General features: G+C 32.1%; 1 protein-coding gene and 1 long non-coding RNA gene across 2 annotated transcripts in view; one reads left to right on the forward strand and one right to left on the reverse strand.

Moving 5' to 3' along the window:
* The window catches only part of LOC127719401 (uncharacterized), an 88,440-nt gene that overhangs the window by 49,880 nt on the left and 11,130 nt on the right, over nucleotides 1-27,430 (reverse strand). The gene's annotated exons all lie outside the window — the stretch shown is intronic.
* LOC127719403 (uncharacterized) lies at nucleotides 21,136-22,759 on the forward strand. The gene is made up of 2 exons (XR_007990290.1): nucleotides 21,136-21,207; nucleotides 22,564-22,759. It is a non-coding gene; the product is annotated as an uncharacterized LOC127719403 (long non-coding RNA).

Here is a 27,430-nt window from a genome sequence, read left to right on the forward strand (position 1 = left end):
TACTTGATCTTCAATTTTTAACACCTTTTAACTGATATGAATGGAAAATACATTTAATTTCCTCTCAAATGATATGATATGTACTTTTGTTTGAGCTGCAGGTAGAAAATACGAAACGATCTAAGATGTCCAATGACATGTCCCCATAACTGTAATTTGACGTTCACGTTATGATAATGCTAAACTGTACATGACTTTTCTTGCATATTTGGCATAAAATAATTTCATGAAGTGGTCTGATCTGTATAAACTAAAGTTCTCGTTTAATATGCATTAAATTATAGATCTGCATTGTATCAATGATTTAAGATGTCTAAATATTTAACTCGGATACTTCATAAAGACAAGGCTCCGGGCCATAAAAGTGAGACAAGATTACATATGATCACAGTCTCACTTTTAGCAAAGCAACATACAGTGAAAATGAAAATGCGATCAAAAGTGAGCTCATCTTATTTATCCCCTTAGCCATATTATAAACGATTCAAAATCAAGCTATACACCCTATCCTTAATTCCTAGCGTTGTTATTGCTAAAATATCATAATATACTGTGAAACGTTTTTACAGGGACATTTCTTGTTTCAACGAACATCAGGACACAACATACCAACAGACACTTTTAACATATAAACATTTACTGTACTATCAACTGTTTTTCCCCACCTTTTTCAGATTTATTTCTATGATTGTTTGTGTTGTTTTAATTCAATTGTATAATATATACTGAAATGTTCTCTCGTATTTTTTTTGTTAAATGAGTCGCTGCGACAAAAAATGATTGCACGTTATACCGAAATGTTTATGACTAACGAGTACTTTTGTGAAATTATTTTACAGCTCTTTTCATAATGCTAGCAAGACAAAGGTTTGTTTGGCTTGCTTGCTTTGTTTGTATCAATGTTTCCTCAAGCATTGTAATTAAGATTGACATATGAAAACAACATAAAAAGGCGGATTTAAACTTGTATACATTATATTTAAATTTGATGGGACATTATCAAATAATCAAATTTACCTATACACAGGTTGAACTCCGCCTACTTATATTGTTTGCAGCTGTCAATCTTAATTACAATGCTTGAGCAAACATTTATACATTTATATATATTTTTTGAAAGCGTATTTTTTGCGGGAAGTTTAATATTCTTTGCATGAATAACCAATTTATAAAAAAAGGCAGAGAGAATTTCAAATACTATAAATATACTACATTGAATACGCTGTATATATGTAGGACTCTAACGTGCGATGGTACTCTAAAGTGCGATGGTCACGCTAAAGTAATGCTTTCATGAACAATTCCAAGAAGTCAAACAGCATATAAGTTCTTTACAGTCCATTACACAACTTACAGATATATTTTTACAGGGACATTTCTTGTTTCAACGAACATCAGGACACAACATACCAACAGACACTTTTAACATATAAACATTTACTGTACTATCAACTGTTTTTCCCCACCTTTTTCAGATTTATTTCTATGATTGTTTGTGTTGTTTTAATTCAATTGTATAATATATCTATAATGTATGTTTACACAATTTTTCGAGCGATTGGTTTTGTCAGATTTTATGGACTTTGATTTACCTTGGAGCTCTGTATTTTTGTTTACACTTTGTTTTCTTGACCGTGCAGCATGCATTCTAATACTAAAAGGTTGCTTAGCCTAATTGTATAAATATCAATGAATAAGAATAAAATAGACTATGTTATCACTGCAATGTTCAATGGTCATGGCAGAAATTCTATCGAGTGTTTGACTTACAGTATCTTTAAAATGATCTGAAAAATATTTGATACAGATGATAGTCAATTCCCTAAATGAAATGATGCGTTTTACAAATGTGTTGCACTGTCCCGCCTTGAAAGATGGAGAATCTGGAATCAAAAGATAACACAAATGGTTTACTGCAGTATTCCATTTCATTGTAAATCAATTTTAATAGCATCATGGGGATCGACGATAAGTATTTAGTTTTATCATTAAATGGAAATTTTCAATTATTATATCTTATAGTTGGTAGTACAGAAGGACTTGCACCAAAAATCCAAAGGTTACTGTTTTCTGGCGTATAAAATTATATGTCATGTATTTTTTATGATTTTTTTTAGCCTAGCTTTGAATGATTGTAACAGGATCGTCTTTCATTAGCCTGAGGTTCATATCAAGTATAATATATCGTATGGCATACCGTGCTTAAATATTGATTTTCTTTAAATGCGACTTTAATGTACAATAGATTTAATCCACAATCGTTAAAATCATTTGTAAACTCAAGCTGTCACAGATTACATCGTATGTCTTGATATGTACGAGGCAACGTCTTGTTTTCTAAGATAATGCAATGTATGCAATGTATGATGTCAGTCCCCAGTGGTTAAGGCTAATCCTAGACTTCATTGATTGATGATGTATCAGTAAAAAACAATAAAATAATAACTACTCAAGCGTGAAAAAAGACTATTACATGGTGAAACTAAAATGGTTATCAATGACTTTTCATAATCCACACGGTATTATAAACATTCAAGATACGGGTTTAATTGCTTTGTTCGTGTTATTTACGACATGATTCGTACTTCAAACCTTCCCCTTTCCTTAAGTGGAAATTTATTACGGAACATTCTTGTCAAAAGTACTACGATGTGTAAAAGATTTCATTCATCGAAAAATGTTTAAAACAGATGAGAATGTCAAGTCCTATTGCTATTGTCAATAAAAATAATATCACATCTATGAGTTGGACCAACGATAATAGGCATATATTTTCTTATGTTGTGCTGTTACATCACTGTCCCGGGTAATGAGAAGAGTTGGCGCCTTCAAACATGTTTAACCCCGCTACATTCTGTATGTGTCCGTCCCGGAGCATGTTATTCAATGGATGTCTTTTGTTGCTGTATATCATATATATCATGTGTTTTATCATTTTAATAAATCAAGCTGTGAATTTCTTGTTTGAATTTTTTAACATTTTGTCATGTCGGGGTTTTATTAGCTTGCTATGCGGTATCTGTTTTTTTCATTATGCTGACGTATAGTTATACTTGCATCATTTGGTCTTCGATGGAGAGTTGTCACATTGGCAATCATACCACTTTTAACCAAAGGGCCAGTGTCAAACTTGGCCGCAATCATCATACTTAGTTTGAATGTTCAGACTATTGAGATCTACATACTGTCTTTTACATAAAAACTGTCAGACGACTTCGTTATAGGACTTATTACCCTTAAATAACAATTATTCCATTTTTTCGTGTTTTGGCCAAAAAGTTATATGATAGAAAGAAACTGTAAAAAAAATATTTCAGCAATACACGATCAACAAAAAGACATCTTAGTCATGAATTTTATTGTAATCTACAATGTTGGAGATAGTCTTATTTTAAAGATTCACTTAGACCTAGATGAGCAACACCAGCTCTTTAGAGTCTCTAGTTTATAATGGTAATATGATTTGTTTGTCAATGAGTAAATACATGATTAAAAGTGTTTATACGTTCATATATGATAGTCTTATAGTTATTTTTCTCATTATGTTTTGAAAAATTATTATAGAAAAATAGGTTTATTGTGAAGGTACAAGGTATCTTCAATGGATGTCTTGAATTTCGAACAGCGGTATACTACTGTTGCCTTTATTTAGTAAGCTATGTATTCTCATTAATCGATTTTAATTTTTCTTTAAACATCATTTTCTACATGGTTTAAAAAAGAGGGACGAAAGATACCAGAGGGACAGTCAAACTCATAGATCGAAAATAAACTGACAACGCCATGGCCAAAATAAAAAGACAAACAGACAAATAATAGTACAGATGACACAACATAGAAAATTAAAGAATAAGCAACACGAACCCCACCAAAAACTGGGGGTGATCTCAGGTGCTCCGGAAGGGTAAGCAGATCCTGCTCCACATGTGGCACCCGTCGTGTTGTTTATGTTATTACAAATCCGGTAAATAGTCTAATTCGGTAAGTCACATTCGTGAAAAGGGAAGGGTATTGTAGTTACGACATAAGGAACATATCCGATATCATCTGTGAAACGGTTATTCCATAACGATCAACCAACTCGTGATGGCGTCCGTAAAATTTACGAAGGGATGATTTCAACTTCACCATTTGGAACTCTTGGCTTAATAGCTTCCTTGTGAGCAGCAATCCTCTATCAAGGAAATCATGATAGGAAACACAAGCCCGGGAATATCGTATCAATTGCGAGATATATATCACATTTAAATTTGTGAACCGTTCGTGGTTTTTTCTTGCTCTTCCTGAAATATGCAGTTTGAATAATCAGAAATGGTACTGAAAACTATTCTAATAATTTGTTGCGCACATTACATTTCGAATGAACATTATCATGTATAGAAAGGAGATGCGGAAGTTTATTTTCACGTTAAATCAGTACTACCCCCATTTTATTGTGTGTCTGTACCAAGTCATGTTATCTGTACCAAGTTTTTTTTGGTGTTGTTTGTCTCCCTTGTTTTATGCTCTATGTTTGTCAAAGGTCGGGGTTTTGTGTGGTTTTTGTACTATTCATTATTTTTGGTAATGCCTGTTTTACATTTCATGTATCTTTATATGGTAATTGTTGCATACATTTGATGTAATGATGGATTCAAATACGAAACTATCAAGACGAAAAAGGAATGGGGAAAAAGTAAAATCACAAAAATACTGAACTCTGAGGAAAATTCAAAAAGGAAAGTCCCTAATCAAATGGCAAAATAAAAAGCTCAAACACATCAAACGAATGGATAACAACTGTCATATTCCTGACTTGGTACAGGCATTTTCTTATGTAGAAAATGGTGGATTGAACCTGGTTTTATAGCTAGCTAAACCTCTCACTTGTATGACAGTCGCATCAAATTCCATTATATTGACAACGATGTGTGAACAAAACAAACAGACACAATAGGTAAAAATGTCAAAAATAGGGGTACAGCAGTCAACATTGTGTTATCATCTTAATCACTATAAAAACAAACAAATATAACGAAGAAGCACAAAAAGGCATACATCAAATTTAACATCCTCATTTTGCTTTATTATTATACGATTGACCAAAAAATATTAGACACTAACCACAAATATTCGTCTCCTAAAAAAACTTACAAACAAAGACAACGAACAAGTATGCTATTACATGGGCGCAATTGGTGCCTATATGAAAATGTACTACCTGCTGAGTATAATTACTGGAGCTGTGACCATGTGATTAAAGCTGTTAACTATCTTCTTGAAACATCAATGTACGTTACAGCAGTAAAGGGTGTTTACAGGTTGTATATATTCCTATTGACAGCAGTTGCACCCCTTAATAGTTAGAAAGCTAAAGCCAGTACAAAGTTGAAGAGCATTGAGGACCCAAAATTCCAAACAGTTGTGCCAAATACGGCTAAGGTAATCTATGCCTGGGATAAGAAAATCCTTAATAGCAGACGTGTCCATGTATTGAATAACAGTTTATGGCAAAACTCGGTAAAATATCCGTATACATTTCATTTGATAAAAACCTTACAGTTACCTCAAGTTATTTTTGGTTCTTAAATAATTAAGAATGCTAATTATACTACGGAATATCACTCCTGGGAACTGACTTAGGATAAATTTACATGAAAAGCAATAATAGTCCATTTCTTGATTTGGATATTTCAGTTTCAGACGGGAAACATTTATTTAAAGTTACGACAAAGAAGTGTTTTTCTTTCTCCTTGTTAATTTTCCTAGGATGTTCCATTGATTTCCTCTTACTGTTCGTAATTGTCCTATCTATCTAGTTTGCGAGTGTCTAGGAGTGAAGTTTTTTTTATTTAATAAAATATATGTATATCTGTTAAATTAATAAGTCAGATATTTCATTACCACACATTACTTAACACTTTTACTTTTGTTTTCATAGATACACAAATTTGGCTTGAAAGTATTATGTACTTGCAGAATTATTAAACAAATGAATAACCAGGTCGGTTTTTTTACGAGGAAGTTGTATATATAGAGCTTGTAAATTAAGATAGTTTTACGATCCATGTTAACTCATTGGTCTTTAGTGAGATCTTTAAATCTTGTCTTTATCGGTATTAGTATTGATTTTATTTTTAATTGTTTAATACATAACTTAACATGTATTGGTATCCAGTTGTTTACAGTTCCTACATCATGTTGCGTCTTATATTTTTGCATTGCACAATGTCATGTTTTTCTCAGACTGATTCAGACTCATTACTAATCTATATTTTAGTCTTGGAATACATGGACGTTGCGCACGGTATTGGTGTCTCTTTGGAAAAAATGCGATAGTTAGCGGGTTATTCCAACTCAAGTCCTTTTCCTATACAATAAAGATCCATGTTCTGCATATCATTCGAAAGGAAATAAACCAAAGAATCAATAACATAGATGATTTTGTGCTTTGTATATTATGTAAAGAAAACCTTTGCTCATTTCGATGCCTATAACGTCATTTTAAGGGTGTCCCGCTGTTACAATTTTGTTTTGTGCACGTCATTGAAATCCCAGTGCGGATTAATTAGTAGGTTAAATGTGATAAAATTTTACAACTGTATTGTATACCTTTAACGAAAAAAGGGGTCATAGACGTTTTTAACTGTGAGTGAAAGAGGATCGTCAGAAGCGTTTAGATTAGGAAGAGAAAAAATGTCCCACTGAGCTTCTCAACCCTTATAAAATCTTTCTGCTTTTTTTATTATAAGATATAACAGATGTAAGTGGCTTTTAATAATATCAGAAAAATTATACATGTCCTAAAGAATCTATCTGAAGTCTTCATTGTGTAACTGCGGTCTTACTTTCATAACATCGTCAGTTTTCCCGTGTCCAATAAAATGTCCCGATGGACAAAATAACACAAAGAATAATTCGGAGGCTGTTTATTAAACGAAATTCTACTTGATCTTCAATTTTTAACACCTTTTAACTGATATGAATGGAAAATACATTTAATTTCCTCTCAAATGATATGATATGTACTTTTGTTTGAGCTGCAGGTAGAAAATACGAAACGATCTAAGATGTCCAATGACATGTCCCCATAACTGTAATTTGACGTTCACGTTATGATAATGCTAAACTGTACATGACTTTTCTTGCATATTTGGCATAAAATAATTTCATGAAGTGGTCTGATCTGTATAAACTAAAGTTCTCGTTTAATATGCATTAAATTATAGATCTGCATTGTATCAATGATTTAAGATGTCTAAATATTTAACTCGGATACTTCATAAAGACAAGGCTCCGGGCCATAAAAGTGAGACAAGATTACATATGATCACAGTCTCACTTTTAGCAAAGCAACATACAGTGAAAATGAAAATGCGATCAAAAGTGAGCTCATCTTATTTATCCCCTTAGCCATATTATAAACGATTCAAAATCAAGCTATACACCCTATCCTTAATTCCTAGCGTTGTTATTACAGCTCTTTTCATAATGCTAGCAAGACAAAGGTTTGTTTGACTTGCTTGCTTTGTTTGTATAAATGTTTGCTCAAGCATTGTAATTAAGATTGACAGCTGCAAACAATATAAGTAGGCGGAGTTCAACCTGTGTATAGGTAAATTTGATTATTTGATAATGTCCCATCAAATTTAAATATAATGTATACAAGTTTAAATCCGCCTTTTTATGTTGTTTTCATATGTCAATCTTAATTACAATGCTTGAGGAAACATTGATACAAACAAAGCAAGCAAGCCAAACAAACCTTTGTCTTGCTAGCATTATGAAAAGAGCTGTAAAATAATTTCACAAAAGTACTCGTTAGTCATAAACATTTCGGTATAACGTGCAATCATTTTTTGTCGCAGCGACTCATTTAACAAAAAAAATACGAGAGAACATTTCAGTATAGATTACGATCATGTTTTTGTGTACTGTGGTTAGAACAATGTCTAGTCATCTACCTACAACATGTGTATGAAACAGAAGATTAATACTTCTAGAAGTAATGTGATGCAAATTGGAGTTTATTGACTCGAATCTCTAACAGAATTGCCTGATACATAGGCATGCGATGCGACGATCGACTATTAAAATTGTAAATGGAACTTTTCTATTACATTAATTTGAGAGAGAAAGAGATAGAGAAAAATTCAAATGCACTCAGTGTTAGGGTTATAGTTGTCCGACAAATATGATGGATTGCACACAAACATGTAGCAGGTTCCACTGTATATATTTACAGACACTCGAAACACTTTCGAAAAAAAAGTCCCAATGCACTGGACCCAACATCGTCCAAAATTTCTTTCTTTTCATATTTTTTGAAAGCGTATTTTTTGCGGGAAGTTTAATATTCTTTGCATGAATAACCAATTTATAAAAAAAGGCAGAGAGAATTTCAAATACTATAAATATACTACATTGAATACGCTGTATATATGTAGGACTCTAACGTGCGATGGTACTCTAAAGTGCGATGGTCACGCTAAAGTCCGATGGTCTACGCTAAAGTGCGATGGTGTCAGACGCTAAAGTGCGATGGTTGTTTGTTTTTAAGTGCGATCAGATAACACGCTAAAGTGCGATGGTATGACACGCTAAAGTTCGATGGTGTAACGGGAATGTGGTTCAGGCAATGGTTTTTGTTTGTTGCTGAGTTCCTATTATTTTTTCGTGAATTGTTTTATTTATACATCAAGCCGTAGTCCTTCTCTTTTGAATTGTTTTACACTGGTCACTGTTTAACCCTATATAGCTTGTTATGCGGTATGGGCCAAGGATTTACGTTGAAGGCCGTATGATTATTAGTTGTATACATGAACGACATTTGGGGTTGATTGGATAGTTCATACTACATCTTCTTATTTTTATTAAAGTACGATAGTTGTCCAAAAAGTGTAATGGTTACATTGCAGTAGTTAGTTTATCCGGAATTTAGTGGTAGTGGTTTGTTTGTATATTCATATTTGATGTTCGTTTATTGTTTTGTATTTAAATCATGTTGCTATTTTTCTCGTTTGAATTGTTTTACACTGGTTGTTTTGAGGCCCTTTGGTCTTAATAGAATACTATGCGGTGTAAGCCAAATTGAATGTTCCGCGTTAAAGGTCATACTATAATCTAAAGTTGCATACATTAATGACATTAGGTCTTCGATAGAGAGTTGTCTTATTGACAATCATATGTTGATACTACACATCTGTCCGTTAAGTTGCTGTCTAGTTGACGTATATTCATTATTTAACAGAAATAACAAACCATATTGTAATTTTTTAATAGAAATATTCAATTAGAAAGTAAAAAAGAAGACTCTTGGTTCTCTCAAAGCACTCAGGCTTCCTCAACCAATATAAACTGACTGCATCGAAATAGCCAATAGTGTCGAATGTGGTGTTAAACACCAAAAAATCAATCGACCAATCTGCTGTGTGCAAATGTTCAAGTTTTGTGTATAGTAGATCTACCTTTTTTTTATCTTCGAAGAACGCCACAAAACATGGCCTGAATATTGCTTTTTATACTTTTAAAAACAAAATCAAAAACATTGAAACCGAAAACCCGAAAATAACCTGTTTGGAAACGGTCTAAAAATGTCAAAGGAAATTTAGTGTAAACCGATACTCAGTTATATGCTGAAATTGGAAGCGCTAAATCAAAAACAATTTATAGTATGAAAAGTACATAGTACTTCGTTTCAGAAAACATTGATCCATGTGTATGTACTAAAGTAGTAACTGAAAAATACATATCTTGTCACATAAAAATAATCATATGTTTAAAAATCGGATTTCGGCCTGCTGTTAATCAAATAGTGGTTAAGATAACATAGAAGTTAACAACTATTATAGGTCACCGTACGGCATTCAACAATGAGCAAAGGGCATACCTCATAGTCAGTTATGAAAGATCCCGAAATGGCAAATAGTCTGGTCAATTCAAAGGAGAAAACTTACGGCCTGATTTATGCACGAAACTGTAAATTTCTTCATAAAATGTTTTTTTTTATTATTTGCCTGATAAAACAATCCTGATTTAAAAATTATAATCAATGAAAACATTTTATTTAAAAAAAAAATAATTTAGACCCCGACCAACCTTAAAATATTGAAAGTTGACAATGGCAGCTTAAGAACACGTATTTCTTTCTCAAACTTGTAGCATATTTTATCAAGTATTTCGTTAGTGATTTATAAAAAAAATTGTAATTGATGTCAAGATTGTGAACTAATACGAGCATAACCTGATAGAATATGTAATATGAATTATAATACTAGTAGAAGCCACTTTTTATGAAAAAATAAATAAAACGGACCTCTTATGAATGAAGTGTTGATAAAATGAGATTATGAAAAGAAAAATATCTGGCGATAGTCAATCAACATCTTTCACATAATCCAATTAAGAAGCATTTGAATATTAACATAAATTAAAAAAAATAAGGGCGAGAAATTACCAAATTACAGCAAACAAATAGAAATGAATAATAGAAGAAAAGAGACAGGAACAAGAAACAAAATATTAACAATTTCACTAACCAAGATTGGAGACGTCTTCTGGTAAAGAGAACATTGCTAAATTTAAGAAAAAGAAGAAACAAATAATACTCAAAAAGTAAAAGGAAATTAAGAAAAAAAGACATCGAAGGTTATTAGCATCGACAGTCAATGTGCTATGTTGGAAGCACGCTCGTCCTAAGAGCAAAGAGGTAGCCTCAGATTTTTCCTGCATTTGTTTCACTCATAGTATCAAACTCAGTTTTAAAGTTTCAAAACATTTTAAATTTTGAAAATGAAAAACGCTAAATAATAAACAAAACAGATTTTAAATCATGTTACAAGACATCAAATTGTTATTCCGATCTAAACATTACTGTTTGAGACAATTTTTACGCTAAATAATAAACAAAACAGATTTTAAATCATGTTACAAGACATCAAATTGTTATTCCGATCTAAACATTACTGTTTGAGACAATTTTTACACAAAATTAAAAATGTTGCATGTGTTTCAAATATTGTTGTAATTCTTTGAAAATTTGAATATCAAAGTTTGCATTTATTAATGCCAACCCCGGCTTGAAAAAATGAAAATGTATAGTGAAGCAACTTCGAAAATCTCTGCAAAATGAATACCTTTTAGAAGAATGTAACGTCGTGTAACGCTGAGTGGTACCAATACCGTGCGTAACGTCATGACTTATTCACAAGTTCAAATTGGGAAAAAGCTAGCTTTCAGTAATTGTATGTCTGTTCATAACTCGACTAATGATATGCATCTGACAAGTGTATATCACCTTCATATTTCCTTAAAAAAGCTCAAATTATAAGTGCCTTAAAATAACAAACTTCCCTCTTTTTCGCCTGTACTGGGGATACCTAATATGGATTTGAACATTTAAATATTCAGACCTTTCAGGCAAATGCAATATTTTAGAAAAGAGAGGAAGTGATGTGCGATTTCCACGACAAAAAGGCTAATGTAGTATATACTGAAACAGTAAATTAATCAGTTGTCAAATTGTTTCCTACTCAGAACAGCTGGTGCTTTCTTTGTCAGACAAATAAGGTCTTGAAAGGTTGCAGCTATCTGATATTTTCTTTAACTTCAGGCTATGTAGCTTCCCAGGTAATTTTACACCTTTAGCACGATCGTTTATGAATAACGTTTTAATTAGAAAATTAAAACGCTTTTTAACATTAATCGTGTTCGATTATGGGGACATTACGATATACATGTAGTATCTATCAACTGGTCATAAATCTCTTGAATAATTTAATTTGCTAATTATACATTGCATTGTCAAATGTATGGATACTTTTCCGTGGAGATGTCTTACATGTATTATAGCTGAACATTTTGGTATATTCATATTATTAGAATATAGTCTTATTAATAACTTCTTTTGAAATCTTGATCTACAGGTATATCATACTTGAACATATATTACCGCAAACGACTCAAAACAGACATGCGCTTCTTATGAAAATAAAAGCACAGTGGTTGGTGTAAGACAGGTTATTCAAAAACAGGATGAAATTTATTGTGATCGGGAATCCATTATTATCATAAAATTATATTAACTTAATAATTGTAATATATCACATTAGTTTTGTCAGTCCAATCATGGAAGTACTATAATAAAGTTCTTCCATGGTACAATCATATTTAAGATAACGAGATTTTACTGTATAATCTTTTGTTTTGTTCAATGTACTCGACTTGAGAAAATCAATGTAAAGATATATAAAGCTACATAAGCTTCAAACCAACTTAAAAAAACAAGTGCACAATGCAAGAAAACTTAAACAGCAAGAGGTTTTAAGTGCCAATGTTTCAAATTGGCCTAATATAGTTAGGAAATATTAGAATGTGTGATATGGACAAATGTTTAGACAATGGTAGTATAATGTATAGCAAGGTACTGCTGTGGCACCAGTAGAATGTTCCTAAACTTCTGTCTTGAAAATAAAAAACCAAAACGTCATTTAAAAATCTTACGGAGCTTTTAAAATATTTTCATTTGTGCAAATATAGGACTTTTCAACATTTATTTCATTTAGAGTTTTAGCTGCTTAAATTGATCTGCTCACTTTTTTCTTTTGGGTGTTCAAGTCTTGTATTATAAAAATTATAATCAAAACACAGAAACACATGTACACATATACAGATATATATGTGTACAGATACACATATACAGATATATATGTGTACAGATAATATCAGTCTAATGATGTACACATGTAAACATTCTATAATCGAAGTTGCAAAAATCAATTTATTCCAAGTCAAAACGCAAAAATAGTTTAATATATATTCCCATACGTTGTATCTTCTTATGATACATATATATTTGTTGGTTCATGATTTAAAAAACAAAAGTGTTTGATTCTAAATTTCTTGAAGGAAAAAAATTGTTGCAAAAGAGAATTGAAAACAAAATACTTTGTTTTCATTGAAAAGTAGGGGGAAATGTTGTATTTCAACAGTGGGTTTACAAATTTCTTATTCTTGTATGTAATTAAAAAAAAGTTTGTTTTTGTATTAAATTCGAATAAAAATGATGAATGGTCGGTCTGTGAACAATATAATATCGTAGCAGGGGTGCATTTGGTCCAACAACAGCACATAGTAGCTGACATTTTGTCCCGACATTTTAACTTTTTTCTTTTCGAATATTCTTTAGCAAATGAGTCTTTTTTCCGAATGCTTCATTATGATGTTAATGATCAACAAATTCAAAGTTAAGAAAGACACAGATGTTTGTTAAAAATCCATATGAATACATATATATACAACCTGTTGAATATAATTATTGGAACTGTAACTAGGTAATGAAAGCTGTTAACTATCTTCTTGAAACATCAATGTACGTTACAGCAGTAAAGGTTGTTGACAGGTTGTAGGTATTCCTATGGACAACAATTGCGCCCCTTTAATAGCAGATGTATCCATGTATTGAATTTCGGTTTAGGGCAAACTATCCGGAAACATTTTATTTGATAAAAAAAAACGTACAGTTACCTCATGTTATTTTTGGTTCTTAAATAATTAGGAATACTCTAAGTATACTGCGAAATATAACTCCTAGGAACTGACTTGAAATAAATCTAACATAAATATCAATAATAGTCTATTTCTTGAATTGGATGTTTCAGTTTCACACAGGAATCTTTTACTTTGATTTACGACAAACGAGCGTTTTTTCATTGTCTTTTTGTTTGTTTTCTATTTTTGACGGAGATGTTCCTTTAATTTTCTCTTAAACATGTGTATATTGCAAAATGTGTTTTGTTTGCTCGTGTTTAAGAGTGACGTTTTAGATTTCATAAAATCTATGTATAACTGTTAAATAGTCAGAGATTTCTTTACCATAGACTACTTAAAACTTTTACTTAAGTTCTTCATAAATACAAAGATTTGGCTTTGAAGTGCTTCTTACTTGCAGAATTATAATTACAAACGGGATATCCAAATCGTATTTTTACGGGTAAGCTGTATATTGAGCTTGTAAATTAAGACAGCACGCTAAAGAAACGATTCATGTAAACTTATTGGTCTTTTATAAGATCTTAAATCTGGTCTTATACGGTATTTTTTATTGTTTGATACATAACTTAACATGTATAGCTATCCAGTTATTAACAGTTCCTGCATCTTGTTGCTTCTTATATTTTTGCATTGTAAATCTGCTTAAACTGATTAATTTACATAATAAAAATCATACGGAGCTGTTATCCCCCAAGGGTGACTGGGGAATAGAAATATGGTCACCATTGGCCTTTCTCCGACCAGCAGTAAAACCCTCGCCAAAGTGGGGCGTCTATTTGGCTGTGTGGGATATACAAGTAAGTCATTGTGTTTGATGAACAATTGAAAAAAAAATTGTGTTTGTATTAAATTCGAAAAAAAGATGAATGGTCGGTGCTTACTCATTTACAACATATGCAAGCATTCTTAAAGTGTCAATTGATTCATGACAAGAACCGCTCGCTTGCCTCGGACAGAAAAGAAATATGCAATGAATGATGTAGTGTCAATGTATGAAATGAAGTATTCATTGACAAATAAAAAAAAGCATCTACAGTATGGCTAGACATATCAATGGCGCTTTCGATGAAAAACACATTCTTCGTGATACTATAAAGATAAGGAGATGAGGTATGATTGCCAATGAGTCAACTATCCACCAAAGTTCAAATAATGTGTACGTAAGCAACATTTCAATAACAGATCTTTTGTCGAATCTTAATTTTCTGGTTTAAAACTGACGATTCTCTGTGAACAATATAATATCGTAGCAGGAATGTATTTAGTCGACAATAGCGCAGAGTATCTGACATTTTGTCCTGACATTTTAACTTTTTCTTTTCAAATATTTTTCCGAATGCGTCATTATGAAGTCAATGAATAATAAATTCAAAGTTACGAAAGATGTTTGGTAAAAATCCATATCTGACGTATATATTTTTTATTTTTTATTTAAGTTCATATAAATGTCTGTCATATAGATGATCTGTCATGCATCTGGTTTGACTGATTATCGATTAGTTGAATCAAATAACAACAATTTTGAATGCATACCAATGGATAATATACCGGTACTCGATTAACTATGTATAATATATTCAAATAAAAAAGGAAATAGGATGCCAAGTCACGAGTTTAACATCCATCTTCGTAAAACCTCGGTCATTCTCGAATGGACGTATTTTCATATATTTTTTTCCCTTTCATACACACATACACGTATATATATATACATTGTTCGTCACAATTCATGGACGCCAAATATTCAGATTTATTCATCAAAGTATGTGCAATTTTCAAAACTAAAATTGAAGCAGCTACGTTTTGGAAAAGTGTTACGTACACCTTGATTACAATGATACATCATGGACTGTTCGTGAAGTCTCGGTATGCATTTCAGATAAAACTGTAACACACAGGAAATTCAATGATTTTGGTCACCTGTTATTTTATTTGGCGGCATTTTGTCCAAGGTTATGATTGTCTTTCTGGTATTGTTTTACATCTAACCCCCTTGTTTTATTAATTTTGTATTTACATTGTGTCATAGATCAAATTTATTCGTTCAGTGTATGTTCACTTGTTATTGTTAATATGTCTTTTTGATTGAGTTAAGCCATTTCAATTGATATTTTATAGTGTGTCTTGCTATGCTGTAATGTTACATTACTATTTCAGGTTAGGGTAAAGGTTGGCGCCTATTAAAACTTTTAAACCCGCTGCATTTGTTTGCACCTGTCCTAAGTCAGGAACCTGATGTTCAGTGGTTGTCGTTTGTTGCTGTGGTTCATAAGTGTTTCTCGTTTCTCGTTTTTTACATAGATTAGACCGTCGGATTTCCTGTTTGAATGGTTTTACGCTAGTCATTTTGGGGCCCTTTTTAGCTTGCTGTTCTGTGTGAGCCAAGGCTTCGTGTTGAAGGCCGTACTTTGACCTATAATGGTTTACTTTTGCCTATTGTAACTCGGATGGAGAGTTGTCTCATTGGCACTCATACCACATCTTCTTATATCTATGCAAACTGAATCGAATAGAAATCGATTATATCGTACATATAACTGGTTGCTGAAAGATTTTCACTTGCATTTATTTATTTACAAAGTATCATAGAATAACTTTTTAAGAAGTCCAGTCAATTCAAGAATTTTTAATGAGGAAAAAATTAAATGAAATACATCCCGACTTTCTAACACGCTCTTTATAAGTATACAGCGGTGCGTGGTCGTATCCGTCAATTTTTTTACAAAAGCGATACACGTCGGTTGTACGGTTTGTTTTTTTAAACAACATTTATTATCATTTATTTATTTTCTGTTTATCCTCCAAGATAAGATAAAAAGTCGACAAATCAAAATACGACAAAAACAAAATACGAAAACAAAATATAAAAACAAAATAACGAAAAACAAGTATATGTTGGGGCCTTAAGTAGCTTGATATGCGATAGGGCGAAGAAGTAGACAAGCAACAAATATCACTGACCACTAAATTCTTTATGTGCCTGTCCCAAGTTAGAAACTTGTAGTTCAGTGCACGTGGTTGTCGTTGGTTCATGTCTGTCATAGTCGTTTTTCGTAAATTGTTTTGTTATAAATCAGGTCGTTAGTTTTCAAATTAAATTGTTTCATATATAACAAATGGAAGTTTTTAACGACCTTGACTGGCTATACAGCCCTTGCACGGTCGGCCCTGGCTTGCGCCTTTTTGGGCATTAAATAATTTAATTGTTTCATATTCTTCATGTCGGGGCCTACTACACGGTATTTGTTATTACAGCGGATGACCGTGAATGCATTCCGGTGTATTGTTATCGCCTAGCTGTTCATTACGTAACTTTCGTTTTGGGTTTTAAACCGATCTATAAACATGATGAATACGTAGACATCATCAAGTGCAAACTAACATTCCTTATCGCTTGTTATAAATTCATTTCTTAAATGAATACTCATCAAATACTTTTTAAAGAAGATAAATTAATAATATTAAAATATTAAAATGTTTTGTTATATGTATTTACATATATGTAAAATATCATTAATATCTATGCACACGCATGCGGAAGAATATCTCAAGAACGTTTGCAATCTCAAGGAACGATAACTCTGCATGGATGATTAAACATTTTTTGCGGTAAAATACGAATGCCTTCTCAAATCCATTCTATTTGAAAAATCGAATTATTACAGAAGAGTGTCCACCATGCACTTGCACTGCACTATTATTAATATAGTAGAATAGAATGATATACAAATGCATGAAAATTATATATACATGTAACTGTAATATACAAGTATTAATATAATATATAACAATAAACCAGGGTATACTGATTTATATCACTACAATGTAATAGTCATTACGGTGAGGTTGAATTCCCTGTCATTAATTTATCACCCAAGCACGAACTTGTCCCAGAAAAATTGTATCTGTACATTAACCTCACTTTAAGGTATAGAGATGTGATTTTTTTTCTGAGACAAATGCTTGTCGGACCATCCACAAGAACTTGCGGTCATCCGATGTTCAGTACTTCAGTACTTTGATTCTCATTGTTGAAGGCCGTACGGTTGCCTATAATTGCTTACATCCATTCATTTGAACTTTGTCGGATAGATGTTTCTTTGGCAATCATACCACAGTTCCAAATTGTAATACTTACAAAAATTAAGAGATACAAATCTAGAAACATGAGTGATGTAATTTCGAACTTTCCTTTATACACTTTTTTGTTTTGCCTGCTGACATTATTTTTCTATTTTCTGCTAGGTATCTAAAATTTAAATAAATTAAACTTAATAAGGTCCTCATATTTTTCTGATTTTTTTTTTTTAATTTCTATTAATCTAAACTCAAATGTACATGTATGAGAAATGCTGGAACGAATAAACCACGTATATTACACATCCTATTGAACTGCGCTTCTAATTAGGGCCCCGCCGAATGGCGGACGCCCTATAGTGATCAGTCTGTCCGTCCGTCTGTCCATCCGTCCGTCTGTCCGTCCGTCCGTCCGTCCGTAACAAATCGTGTCCGCTCTATAACTAGAGAACCGTTATGATTTCAAATTTTATACTTGACATGTATATTAACCAACACCAGAGGGTGTGTCATAATGTATGTACAACTTCCTAGGTCAAAGGTCAAGGTCAAAAACTTTGGTTTTAGTTGACAACCCCATGTCCTATGGTAAAGATCGTGTCCGCTCTATATCTTGAGAACCGTTATGATTTCAAAGTTTATACTTGACATGTATATAAACCAACACCAGAGGGTGTGTCATAATTTATGTACAACTTCCTAGGTCAAAGGTCAAGGTCAAAAACTTTGGTTTTAGTTGACAACCCCATGTCCTATGGTAAAGATCATGTCCGCTCTATATCTTGAGAACCGTTATGATTTCAAAGTTTATACTTGACATGTATATAAACCAACACCAGAGGGTGTGTCATAATTTATGTACAACTTCCTAGGTCAAAGGTCAAGTTCATAAACTTCGGTTTCGGTTGACAACCCCATGTCCAATGATAAAGATACAAATTTTTTACCACACATTATTCACAGCGGGGCCCACAGAGATGGCTCCCATCTCAATGATATCTAGTTCAGTTCAAATCGTTGCTATTTTTTGAAATTCGTATTATTATCACGTTGTAAAATTTATTATGTTTTCTTATTAAAATTTATAGTATATTAGATTTGATTGATTGATTGTTTTTTTTGTTTTTTTGTTTTGTATTTTTGTTTTTTTTTTTTGTTTTTTTTTTTTTAAGTCCAGTATTTTCATATGGTGCTCTTGTGATTTCAGATGTTTCTCTATACTAGAATTCAATGACAGTGTCAACTATAACAGTCTAGAGGGACATCCAATGTAAGGTGAAACACAAGAAAATTATTTGACTTCATCAACAAGTGAAATAAAGGATGAAGCGTTATATAAATCACCTCACAGAGTTAAAGTTTTTACCTGATTTTGAAGGGAAGAATAACTTAGTAGTTAAGCTCTCTCCCCCCTCCCCCCTCGATTAAAAAAGGGTTGCAAACTAGAGGACATACACAAAAATGGCTGAAAACCCTGTTTTGACACAGATGCAATAAAAGGGTCAGTACAAAAATGAATATTCCCTTGCAGAATGACCCTACAACCTCGTATGATATTACGGGCTAATATCCTCTAAAACTTAAAGTGGTTATAAGATGTCCCCATCACGTCACCACGAAGACAAATAGAGGTCTCTAAGGAGCTGTATGTTAAAATAGAGTTAAATGTCGTGGTTATTAGAGATAAAATCCCATTAAATGAACTTATTACAATTGTTATCTGAAATCTCTCTCTCATTTATTAACAATTATCGATGAATAAAAGGGAATGAGTATGATGATTGGATGTAATGGGATAGATTGAATTATCAATATCGTGTGTTGTTACAGCTTAATATGATGGAAAAAAAACAGGACAATTTGGGCCAACGTCCTCTATTTTAACGGTAAAAATAATAAAAAGGTTATATCGTATGCAATTATAACGTAAACTTGTAAATATTTGAAATAAACGCCTACTAAAAAAGTATTCACGCTGTATATTCAACTTAAATAATGGAGTTTTATGTATAAAATACAGTCATTGTGCACGTTTAGTTACAAAGAAAATGAAGAGGATACTGACCCTGGCTAAATCGTTCATTTATACTTCCTAAGAAGTATGATAAGGCCACTTATTTGCACCCTTGAATTCCAAATATCATCCTCCAGACGATTATCAGTATTAATTTTTTAAGAGATTGTCTAACATATTTGTATAAGGGATTTTCACTTATTGTTAGATTTTGTCTTCCATATTTGTATTAGGGCTTTTAACTTCTTGCATTTAATGCACAAGTGCAAAACTGCAAAAACTGTCAAAAATAGTCTCATATATTGATATTGTCATCTATATTTAGATATATTTGATTGATTGAAGATTGCTTTACGCCACATCACTTTACCGAATAAGATATTTTGCTAAACCATGTTTTTAACAAATATGGTAATGTGTTTAACATATCCTTTTGAATTAAGACTTTGTTCATTTCTATGTTGACCAAAACGTATCAGTAGATCGATCATTTTTAGATTTCAATATGTTTATGACGTCATAGTGACACCACAAGGGATCTTTATGCACTAAAATGTCTAAACTATATCAATCTCAATAACATTAACAATATTTTGAAAGGATTGAATAATACAACTTCAGGGGCTAAATAATGCTACAGTAAAGACTATTTTTTGACTCAATAACGTTAGTTAATTCCCAGCCAGACTTGCACGGGGAGCCCGATTATTCAATCCAATTTGGTAATACATGCAAGTATCTCTGACAGTATTTGTCCAAGCCTTTACAATTGATAAAATAAAAGGTAGTATAAAGCATAAATTGTGAGTTCGTGATGTGAATATTTTCTAAACTCTGCAGGCAAAAAGGCAAAATGACTACCAGGATATATTGTCACGTGTGTCATCGCTGACAAACAGATATTGAAATAAGTTAGCCATGGTTAGTACTTTACAAACGTATGTAACCTCGCCACATTATTTAAGCGCATGTCCAAAGCCAGGAGCATGTAATCCAGTGGTAGTCGTTAGTTGACATCCGCCATAATTGTTTTTCGTTTAATGTTATTGGTTTAAGGTCAAGTTACAGTAAATGGGCTATGTCACAGATTTTGGTAAAATTTTGCATACAACTTTGACTCGTTGAACTATTAAAATAACTGAAAATCGAAAAAAAAAAATAATGCATTTATCTTTTTTATTTTCTGAAATTACTGTTTGAATTCAATTTCTTAAATTTGTCTTAAAATCATAAAATCTCCAATTTCTAGTTCATAGATTTTGTCTTTAAAAAACTATATGTTGTTGTTACATGAATAGCCGTTTTATTGAGGTAAAATAATCATGGGGTCACCGACTTCGTTTTTACGGTAAACATCATTCAAAATGTTGTTCTAGGCGGAAAAAATACCAGAAAACGTCGAAATAAGCGTAACGTCACCGCGTTGTATAGCCCGGCGCCAGTATAGGCCATTAAACGTCGAATTTTGACGTTTTTCACTGCCAACTAGATAACGGATTGGTTAATACCATAAACACTGTGTATCATCGCCACCGGAAATTGGGTACTAACGAAGCGGAGAGAAATGGAAAAAAAAAGTAAACAAGGTAAGAATGCATTCAATTTAAAGCATTTCTACTGATTTGACGAGGGTACCGCTTAAGAAATGATTTTCTGATATATAATTCTTTAAATTATTAGGCCGATAAGTACAAAATTAAGACAATATTTTGTGTTATACTCCAAATCTTGCCACTTAGTACCTGAAAATTTCGAGGTCGATTGTCCTCTGTCGCCCCATTGGCAAGATATTCAACTGTTTTTCATTATTTTTCCAGACACGTTTTTAGATTATGATAGTGTGACATCATATTGACTGAAATCTGTTGTCATAAAGATGTTTTTAAAGAATATTGACCAAAACATTGTTTGTTTATTGTACGGCGAATTGCAGGACGTTGTACGGCGAATTGCAAAATAACAACTTTTGTCTGTACGGCGTCTTGCAATATATTATAATTTAAAGATGAAATTAATCACTGTTTAGATAATATCAAGAGACGAAATTTTGGCTGTATCAAAGCTTTACCGGCTTACAAATATACAAAATAAACTACTTGTCAAATATTATAAAATATATGCCGTTAATTTCGTTCAGAAATCGTCGTTGCGTACCTCTATTTGACTTTGTGTTTTTAAAGACAAAAATGTTTTATTTAACCATATTATCCTAAATACATTCATATATCGTTATAATACTAACGACTGTTGTCTTATTTGTTGTCAGGGTGAAATTTTGTAAGTTCAATAAAAAAAAACGACCATTCATCTTTTGTTGTCGCTGTTTTTTTTTAAATATAAACAGTGGAGATGTTGTATGATTGCAAATAAGATAACTATCCACCAGGGTCAAATAAAGTGTATGTTAGCAATTGTATGCTATCGTTTGGCTTCAACAACGAAAAATCGTACCTTACAGTCGGCTATAAAAAGCCCCGACATGAAAATTGTGGAAGGATTCAACAAGAAAACTAACGGCCTACCTCATAACAAAACAATTAACGAAAAATAACAAATATGATAGAGATGAACCAACGGCAACCACCAAACTACAGGCTCGTGGCTTCGGACAGACACATAAAGAATGTGCTAGGTTAAATAGGTACAGGAAGATGTGGTATGAGTGCCAATGAGACAACTCTCCATCCAAGTCACAATTTATAAAAGTAAACCATTATAGGTCAAGGTACGGTCTTCAACATTGTTTATTGTTTATTTTTTAAATTTCTGAAATGAATAATTTGTTTAAAAGAAAAGTGAAGAAAATACTTTGTTTTCTTTGAAAATTAGGAGAAATAAATCATGAATTGTGTTTCGAATTAATTTTCTTGTTTCTTATTGAAAATAAGATTGTATTTTTTTTTTTTAGTTTAAGTAAATTCAATCAATCTTTTTATTTACAGGGAAAAAATAATAAAAGACTGTTGCTAAGGCTATTTGGCCTAAACTTAAATGAGTAGATGGAGGGGTAGTGAAAAGGAGTGTATTCGTCCGAATTTTCATTGTTACAGTAGTACATTTTCATGATTACTATGTATAATATTTCTCAGTAAATTTTAATGTGATATTGTGCCAATTAAAATTATATAATTAATACAAGTAAGACTTGCATTTGCCTTAAAAGATATAGCAGTACGTGATTATTTGTTTTCAAACACACCTTCTCTGTTTTGAAACTTATAAAGGTATGGATCTCGGCCTATCTGTTTGGTTGAATATAAATGTGAATTCATAGAGTTTCAAAATCAACAGTAAGCCCTATTTTTGTGTGTGTGTAAATAAACTAATCTTTAGATAGATGCTAAAATTAAAATCATTTTTCTTAATACGAAGAAAAAAGTGCAACTTAAGCACGCCTGGATGTAAAAAGCTGTACCCGACTTATTCGTTCACGATAAGAATTTACCGATTTCGGTATTTTAACAAAACTGTTTACGAGGGCAAATAAATAAATGAACGCTATCAAATCAACATTTAAATTCACGTGGATTTTTCCAAAAGAATTTATGAGTATGCACCATCAGGATTCAAAAATATTTCAACCTGTCCTTATTAGATGCTATTTCATTATAATTCTTTAAACTTACAAGTCGAAGATGCTAGCTTTTGTGAATTGTATTAATAAGTATATAATATTAAGATGACAACCAAAAAAAAACTTCATAGAAGGTCATACTTATTCTCAAGTAGAAAGTTTATATAAATAGTTTATGCCGTAGCCACAGCCGGATTTGTATCCCTTGTATCGGATTCTATATAGAGATGAAGTTTTTTTTTTAGAAAATTAATGTTCTTTATTCTAATATATTGGCTGTATCTGCCTTTTACAAATAAGACAATAACATTAATTGAAAAAGGAGACGTGGAATGGTTTTCACTGAGAGGACTTTCAAACAAAGTCCAAATGAAATAGATTTGACCAACTATTGGTTACTATACACTTCACAATGAACAAACCCCATACCGTATCAAAATCGCCTGAATTATGACAAAATCATAAACAAATATGTCAGGCAGCAACTTACGACAGCCGCTATATTACATGTTCCTGACCAGGGTTTAATAGATATGAGAAGATGTGGTATGAGTGCCAATGAGACAACTCTCCATCCAAGTCAAAATTTATAAAAGTAAACATGTTTGTGAGCACTCAAACCTCCCTTAACATGGTGCCGTGGTGTAGCAATACAACATTTTTTTTTGTAGAGAATGATAATTCATTTATATTTCATTTTATCTGAAAGCTGAAAGAGAATTCATTCACTTAATGGTTCTAAATATTCAATGCGGAAAAATTCTCCTGCCATTATCTCCTTCCTTCCCTCCACCCACAACCCATCCCCGAAATGTTCATCACTTATATGCAAATGCTGACTAATGTTGTATGGTTAAAACATTTGGTTGAGGCAATCCAAAGTTTGAGAACAGAAACGACAGCTTTAGCTTTTTTCATTTATAAAAGGGTATAACTCAAGAACGGTAACAGTGACGCTACCCAATTTTTAACTTGATCTGTGTTTTGTGGTGATTTGCATTTCGTGTAAGTTTTAAAACATTTGATTAAGGCATACTAAAGTTAGAGAACGGAAACCAATTATTGGGACTTTCTGGACGGACGGGAGAGACGGGTCGGACGGACATGGGTAACATCAGAGACATATATATGTCTCTGGTAACATTTAACGCTACGTCAGGGCAGAACAACAGGTCAGTAAAACATTGACATGCCTTTCCGAAAGTTACAACATTTGCCAGCTTTTGTATATGCCGTATTCATATTGTATACATCAGGAATGTAAAAGATGTAATAGGACTGTGTTCAAGCCTTATATTGTTTATACATCTTAAATGGTGTCAAGCGAATTGTATTTTTATAAAATGCATATTAGATATTTGAACCTAATACTTTATTTTCTTTAAAAAGACGGCAAATAAATATTTTGAAATTAGCAAGTTGCCATACAGTTGAAAACAAGTTGCCATACAGTAAATTTGTCAACATGAGCAAGTTGCCGTACCCTAGACTTTATTTTTTATAGTCTATATTCTCTACAAACGTTCATTTTGACAACAAATTTCAATAAATATGATGTCACACTATAATAATCTAAAAAAGTGTCTGGAAAAATAATGAAAAACAGTTGAATATCTTGCCAATGGGGTGACAGAGGACGATCGACCTCGAAATTTTCAGGTACTAAGTGGCAAGTTCTTGAGTATAACACAAAATCTTCTTAATTTTGTACTTATCGGCCTAATAATTTAAAGAATTATATATCAGAAAATCATTTCTTAAGCGGTACCCTCGTCAAATCAGTAGAAATGCTTTAAATTGAATGAATTCTTACCTTGTTTACTTTTTTTTTCCATTTCTCTCCGCTTCGTTAGTACCCAATTTCCGGTGGCGATGATACACAGTGATAAAAACAAAGTCGGTGACCATATGATTATTAGACATCATTAAAATCTTATGCCTCGTTCACACGTACATTTAATTCGAATTGAATTCGAATCGAATGCGAATCGAATTCGCTAATCGCGTTCTCACACTCTTCTTTTTTAATTCGAATTGATTCGAATTGGCTAAATCGCATTATCCAATTCGCATTAGAAATGCGTTTTTGTCAATACGAATTAAAAGTTAACGTCGTTAGGACAGTAAAGCGAATTTGACGCGTATTGCAATTCGAATTAGAATTTACGTTTGGACGTTAAACGTTTCGAATGCGAATTAAACTAATTCGAATTAGTTAATGCGAATCGAATTCGAATTACGTGTGAACGCAGCATTAAAATCAGAAGATGGTTTTCTCTTTTGAATTGTTAAACGTTTTCTTATCCCGTTGCTTTTTATAACTTTCTATACGATACGAGGAAGTTCGTACGCTGTATATTAGTTGGGTTTAAGCCATGTCCATTCGTCGTGATTGTTCACTAATTGGCAATTATAACACGGTTCCTTAATTTACAAAAGTTTGTTATTCTGTTGCTGACAGTTTTTGCTTTTTTAAAAACGTTTTTTTATTGCTGACATTTTAATGCTGACATTTCCACCATTACAAGATTTGAATGGAATAAATGTCACACGTCATATATTATGCATGAATAATGTAATAATGTAATATTTTGACGAGAGATATCTGATTTGATAAATGGTACCATATATGTCGATTGAACATAAAAACATTATCAGAAAAGAAACAGATTCAAATAATATTGAATGGTACCATATATGTCGTACAAAAATAAAGACAATTTCCGAATAGAAACAGATATCAAAAAGAATTTGTAATGGTACCATATATGTCGATAAAACATAAAGAAATTCTCAGAATAGGAACATTTGGAATGACACCATTTCGCAAACTAAATGCCGCGATGATTTACAAATAAAGACTATGAATTCAAATGTGATGCCTGTAAGAAGAAAATTATAAATGCGAGATCAGCCTGCACAATTAAAACCATATCTCTTTTAGTTTGAGCTACCCTTTTTCTTGAAGAAATCGGCATATCAGTTCCTTTAGTATTATATATAACATTTTTGATATAAAAATATCTTCCCTTTTTTTCATATTTCGTTTGCAAATAATAATAAATGAAGATGTGGTGTATACGCCAATGAGACAGCAACACAACGAAATAAACAAAATAAAGACGTTAAGACGTCAACAAGAGACAGGTGTCTATACAAAATGTCAAGCTCTAAATCTAAAGTCTAAAAAGGGTATGAATAATTCCCCGTTTGAGAATCTAATGAATCCTGGGAAGTATTTTCAAAAGCGTACACCAAAACATTTTGATTGGATTACAACGTCCTAAACAATGTGAATTCAACCAATGACGTAACGTTATTTTCATTTTTGGTGTACGAACAATGAAATGATCCACATTCCTTTAGATTCAGAAACAGTCAACTAAGCAATCTATCAAAAATCTGCATCAACGATAAATTCTAAAAAAGAAAATGAAACTCGATCAAATTTTATCAGGATTTTAAATTTCGACCAAGATAAAGAGATATACTAAGTGATGTTCTAGATGTTATTCTATGAAAAGAGCGAATCTATATAATTACGTCAAGAATTGTGTTAAATACAATAGAGCTAAATTATATACTTAGATCTATTCAGATGAACAAACATGATATCATCATGGTACGAGATCAATACAAGATAGAATTATGTTAGTTATGGACAATTATTCTTGCCTGACTAAAACATCTGCCGGGCATTAGATTGCTTCTATCCGAGTTATATAGAAAAAAATCCATGCTTATTAGCTTGAGAATACGAATTATGTGTTATCTCTCGACGCCTCTATAAGTTTAGGATTTATATGGGAAAAAATGGGATTACCTTTTAACTTAACAACATAAATTGTTAAACTGATCGCTTTATTAGAAGAATGTTAAAAGTGATAATGTTTTATATTATGAATCTATTTAAAAATATGCCAGAAATATGATTATACTTTAGCAGTGTTTAGATGTCGTTCGGTTGGTGTCTCATTGGCGTTTATCTCACATCGGGCTCCAGACCACAATTCATGATCCCGCTTTTACGAATATAGTTCCCTTTAATTAAAGTGTATTTTTTCTTTATTTTTTTCTTTCCTTTTCTCATACATTTCTTAGTTTTTATAAGGTGAAAAGGAAAGAAGAGAGCTGAAATAAATTTTTGGATGTTTTATTTTAACTGATTTTGATATGGAAAGAGTGATTAGGCCAGGTGCAAAAAGGTAATATTTACAGTTTTCGGAACATCTCTT

Source organism: Mytilus californianus, unplaced genomic scaffold, assembly GCF_021869535.1.
Source record: "Mytilus californianus isolate M0D057914Y unplaced genomic scaffold, xbMytCali1.0.p SCAF_11, whole genome shotgun sequence".
In the NCBI taxonomy this organism is placed as follows: domain Eukaryota; kingdom Metazoa; phylum Mollusca; class Bivalvia; order Mytilida; family Mytilidae; genus Mytilus; species Mytilus californianus.